Source organism: Gossypium hirsutum, chromosome D12 (assembly GCF_007990345.1).
Source record: "Gossypium hirsutum isolate 1008001.06 chromosome D12, Gossypium_hirsutum_v2.1, whole genome shotgun sequence".
Taxonomy (NCBI): Eukaryota; Viridiplantae; Streptophyta; class Magnoliopsida; order Malvales; family Malvaceae; genus Gossypium; species Gossypium hirsutum.
In genome coordinates, this window is record NC_053448.1 from 26,013,925 (window position 1) to 26,019,491 (window position 5,567).

A 5,567-nucleotide genomic window follows, 5' to 3' on the forward strand; every position below is an offset into this window, starting at 1 on the left:
TAAATTGAATAGTTTAGACTAAATTGAATAGAAATCAAAATTTGGAATTGACGACTCTAGGTTAAAATATAGATAAGTGAGATTAAAAGGTGTTCCATCATGCACTTTATAAATATCACAACTTGACCTGTCACACTTACAGTACACCGCATATCTAGTCTTTGTTTACTATTTTGCCTACTCAATCAATGTACATCGAGGACAGTCAAGTTTGTTAGTTGTTGATTGTCTCCATTTTTCAGTTAGTTTTGAGTCTATTTCCTTCCACTAGTTTTCTACACAAGCGAATAAAACGACACACACTTTTGCGAAAGTTGCTTTATTTTATGATGACTACACTTTTTGGAATTCTAGCCCTCATTGTATTTTTGATAATTTAGCTTTGGAGTCTAATTTTGAGGCAACTATTGAGAGTCTTGGCCTTAGGTTAGGTGTATGGGGCAAGCTTAATGACTTGGGTGCTAGTATAGGCACTCTGCTTTGTTGTTTATTTGTGTTGAGCTTTTACTTTCTTTAATGATAGTTTGATCTTTTCTCTAAAAAAAATATTAAACATATTATAGATAAACCCAATTGACCTAAAAAGCTTAAATCAAAATTGTATATGGTAATGGATCAAATAAAAATATTAAAAATTTATATAAACCATAGGACATCTAAGAACTAACAAAAACATAATTCAAAAACTAAAAAAAATAACACTATCATTTTAGTTTGGTCAAATTCAAAACAAGCTGAGTTAATTGAATTTTGTTTGGTTTAATTAATGATTAATTGTTTTAAAATTTTGATTAATTCAATTAATAGTAGTTTAGTTTGGTTATTAATAGAACCAATTATTTAAACACTATTATTTAAAAATCCACTTATTGAGGGAGCCTTGCAATTTTGGGAAAAAAAGACCAACCCTTTCATTAAACTTGAATTTAATTTTAAAATTTCAATAGTGTTAAATTCAAGTAAAAAATTAAGTTATAATCAAGTCAAACGGGTCATCGACCTAAGTCATGTTTCGAAACGTCCAAAATTAATACAAGGTTTAAGTACACAGTCTAACTCCAAGTCAAGGTCTAAAATCAAATCAGTCCAGGATCCAAGTCTAAAGACTATGTATCTTTCCAAGATAGTGAACATTAAATATAGGACAAAATTTGAGTACCATAATACTATGTTGGTACTATTGTTGGGAGAGACACAATAGGGGTGTCAATCTTTCTACATACGTGAATGAACTCTCGAGCCTAGATATGGGAAGTAGATTGGAATTTATTTCTTTTAGGGATTTCCTTAATTTATATTTAGACTTAACAAAAAAAATTAAATAAACTCAATAGATAACTAATCACATCTATCTGAAAAAGTTTATTGGTGACTCCTTGATTTGAGAGTCTGTGTCTGGCTTCTTAAATTCAAATTCTACACATTATTAAAACTTGGGGGCATTTGGTTGGGGGGAATAGGCATGCATTTCCCCTATTCTGCAAGCCCACCACCAAACAGGCACTTGGTTGCCCGTAATGCTATTACGGCCCGATTCGGTTACGGGGCTATTACCTCTATTGGCTGTAATAGCCATTCCGCTCGTGAAGCGTCGATTAGGGATTTCGCCCACGTTTCCTATTTTCTATTCCATTCTTTACCCTCATCAAGCTTCCGTTCCATCGATTCTCCCACGTTTCCCTTCCAAAGGTAATTTCCCTTTCCCTTCTATCGATTTCTGCTTCTTCTTCTCGTACGATTCTTTTTTTCCCGTTCATTTCTTAAAATTGATTTTTTTCCCTTCCATCGATTTCTACTTCTTTTCTTCATTTTATCAAGAACAGAAAACTGATTTCCAGAGGTAATGTATTTTCACTCTTTGCTTAAAATTGATTTCCCTTTTCTTTCTGCTACTAACTCTTTAAATGCTGACAGGTCTCTTTTAGCAGCTCGCACTCTTCTCCTGTTTATTTTACAGGTTAGTTTTCCTTTTGCTCAAATCTACGATATTTGTTTTTGTTATCCTAATATTGATTCTTTTCTTATGATTTCCATTGGGCTTTGATTTTACTGTTTCTATTGCATGTTCGATTGAACAGATGAAAACTTTGTTTGATTCATTGGGGGGATAAGTTTTATGGAGTTGGTTTAGATGAGGGTGCAATAGTTGTGACAGTACAGTTTCGAGTCTATTGTCTTTCTACTTATGCAAGTTTCGAGTGTTGCTGTCTTACCAAAGGAAGCTAAGCCAAATAAGATAGAATCACCATTGCAAATTCAGTCCTCATTAACCCTGAGTGTCATTGCCTTATCAATGGAAGCTAAGCCAATTAAGTTAGAATCATAATTGCAAATTCACTCCTTGTTAACCCATTGGCTGATATAAAAAAGATCAGATTTCTTTTTTTTTTTTGTGTCCTGGATTAATCTATTCATTTAGTATTCTTATACTCGGCATTTGGTGTTTTATTCATGATTATTTGATTGGTTCTCTCTACTTTCTAAGGTTTTTAAATGTAGAACATTTGGGTTTTGCCCAAAGCAGATTGAGATTGAATTTCAGAATTTGCATGCTCGTTTGTTCTTTGTATTGTGTACCTTGTAAATGACTAGTTTTTTTACTGATATCTTATAATATACGAAATGATAGTTTATATTTGCCTCTTATTTTGGGCATAAAGCAGACATATTAACATCAAAGTCCATGAAGGGTGGTTTAGACTTTGAGAGGTTTCCTTGTAGAATTTACGAAAAGATTAAAGTCTTTATTTTTAGCATCCATGGGAATCATTTACTTGCAATTAGTTGATGATTTGAACTAAATCACATATAATAAAGCATTTATATGTGACTTGTTTATTTGTGTGTACAAGTTATTTGGATTGATGAAGAGGTTGGTCATGGGGAATTCCATGATGCTCAGACATGATCTTCAGTGATAATATCAAAACTTACCCTTAATTTCTGTCATCACTTGTATTTCCAACACAGGCATGCTAATTTTTTTTCTATTACTTTCCTATATATTTGGAATATCCTACCGCCATATGGCTGTTCACATGGCTGTTCACCTGTATGTTAGGGATGAAAAACCATTTTGGTTCTTGTTAACAACCTCTGGAAGATGAGCTTGAATTCTATTAGCAGGAATCATGGTTATACACTTAAAATACAAAATGGTATGATATTGGTCGAAACTCTTTTATAGAGATTGGGTTAAGGCATTTAAGCACCAAAGTGACATTAAAAGCAGCCAATATTGAACCAATTTTGAAGTAGTCATATATCCATTAGGGCTAGGGCTCTTATCACTATTCAATGAAAACGTAACAGCTCTAATTTCTTTGTTGGTTACTAGTAAACTGTTTTAATCGAGAATAGTCATATTGCTATATATCTACATTAGTAAACACTAGTAAACTGTTTGATAAGCGTCGAAGTCAAACTGTTAGCAAATGATTAATTGGGATTGATCAAGTTTTAAGAGTTGATTTCTACTGAGAATATGTGCAACTAGTGTTCCGACTAGCTTGTTTGATTCATTTCTTGTTCGATTATTTGTTTAGTTGACTAAGGTGGTTGTAATAGTTAGTGCAAATCAGTTTTGAGTGACTATTGTAATAGTTAGTGCAAAACAGAATTTTTTTATTATTTTTAATTTTAACTATTATTTTTCAATTGTTATTCAAGTTTTAATTTTATTGTAATGGATCGGTTTTATGCATTTGCTTTTCAATTTACTAAATAATTATTTGTTTATTTTTGTAATTCAAGTAAAGTTTGGATATTTTTATTTTTAATATTCCAATTTATTAAATAATACTTTTGTTAAAATAAAAATAATTAAATGCATAAAACTAATTGTACTAAACATTAAATTAAAATAATTAAATTATATTTTTTATTTTTAATAATTTTTATTTTTAATATTCCAATTTATTAAAATAAAAATAATTAAATTCTATATCTAATTATTAAATTACGTTTAATAATTACAAAGTCCTTAATTGTTTTAATTAGTAAAATATTGTTTTAATTAACTCTGATAAATATTAATAATAAATATGGAAACAACAAAATTTTAAATAAATCTTAAAATTACATTAAATTTTAATTTGATGTAGAATGTGATTTAAAAATTTTATTTTAGTGCAATTGTATAAATATAAATTTAATTTTAATTCAATATATAGATGAAATTTTAATTTTATCTCAATTATACATATACCTACAAAGCATGAACATAATAACATGATCAAAGATTTTGAAGACGAAGAATTTATGCAAATTGCTGTAGACTATTTTCACAATTTGTTCACCTCACAAGGATAGTCTATTTCTACATAAGGTTTTGGTTAATAGACTAGGCATGCCATCTGTGATTGTATTATCGAGGCCTAAAGTGTTTTTGTATCATGACAACTAATTTGATAAAGAAATGAATTTCAAGTTGCAAAGATAATTTTAATTTCTATTTTTTGCTTCGTAAAGATTCTAAATTTGTATTGTTCATTTTTCTTTGATAGTGTGTTATTGCAACTTGAATTCTTGAGCTTGTTTGATTGCTTCCTCCACCCACAGTTGAGTGTCTTGTATTCACTAAATCACTGTAAGTTCTTTGGCAATTAAAATCTTTAATTTTATTTTATTGTTATTGAAATTAGAATTGGAGAAATGTGACCCTTTTACTACGATTTGAAGTTAATATAACACTTTAATATCTTGCAGTAATGGCTCGTCTGCCTTTAATAGGACAAAGTGTGAGGTGTAAAAGAATCGGTATTGCATTGACAATATGGTTGCAAATCTGTAGAATTGCGAGTTGATTCTTACTTACATTGGGTGCCATCCATAGCCTACATACTTATAGACCAAGGATTAGGTACTATATTTTAGATTTTTATGCAAAACGGGATTATGTGAAAAGGCTTATATATGCTAGTGACGAGACATGTATTGAACAAGTTAGGATGAATAGATTTGCCTTTTTTAAACTATGTGAGATGTTACAAATGTTAGGGGGATTGAAGTCGTCAAGGAACATGCTTGTTGATGAGCAAGTGGCAATGTTTTTACATATCATTTCCCATCACCTTAAAAATCGAGTTATCAAGCATCACTTTAATAAGTCTGGGGAAACTGTTAGCAGATAATTTCATAGTGTTTTAAATGCTATCATACGCTTACAATATGTGTTATTTAAAAAGGCAGAGCCAATTACAGCTAATTCTTTAGACACAAGGTGGAAATGGTTTAAGGTATTGGACTGAGTTTTATATATTGCTTATACATAATTTAGTTGATTTAGATTTAAATTTAGTATCCTAACTCAAGATTTTATAACATGTGATATAGAATTGCTTAGGTGCTCTTGATGGAACCCACATCAAGATTAGGGTTCCAACAGTTGATAAACTTAGATATCGAACGCTAAAAGGTGACATAGCAACAAATATGCTAGGTGTTTGTACACCTGATATGTAATTTGTTTATGTTCTTCCTAGTTGGGAAGGTTCTGTTGTTGATGGATGGGTTCTTCAAGATGCCATTAGTAGGAGACATGGACTAAAAGTTCCTCATGGTAAAGT

At 30.5% G+C, this 5,567-nt stretch overlaps 1 long non-coding RNA gene across 1 annotated transcript; it reads left to right on the plus strand.

Annotated features, from left to right (window-relative positions):
* The first annotated feature begins 1,820 nt into the window (after window positions 1-1,820).
* LOC121224085 (uncharacterized) lies at window positions 1,821-2,384 on the plus strand. The gene is made up of 3 exons (XR_005921567.1): window positions 1,821-1,840; window positions 1,915-1,957; window positions 2,079-2,384. It is a non-coding gene; the product is annotated as an uncharacterized lncRNA (long non-coding RNA).
* The last annotated feature ends 3,183 nt before the right edge of the window (window positions 2,385-5,567 follow it).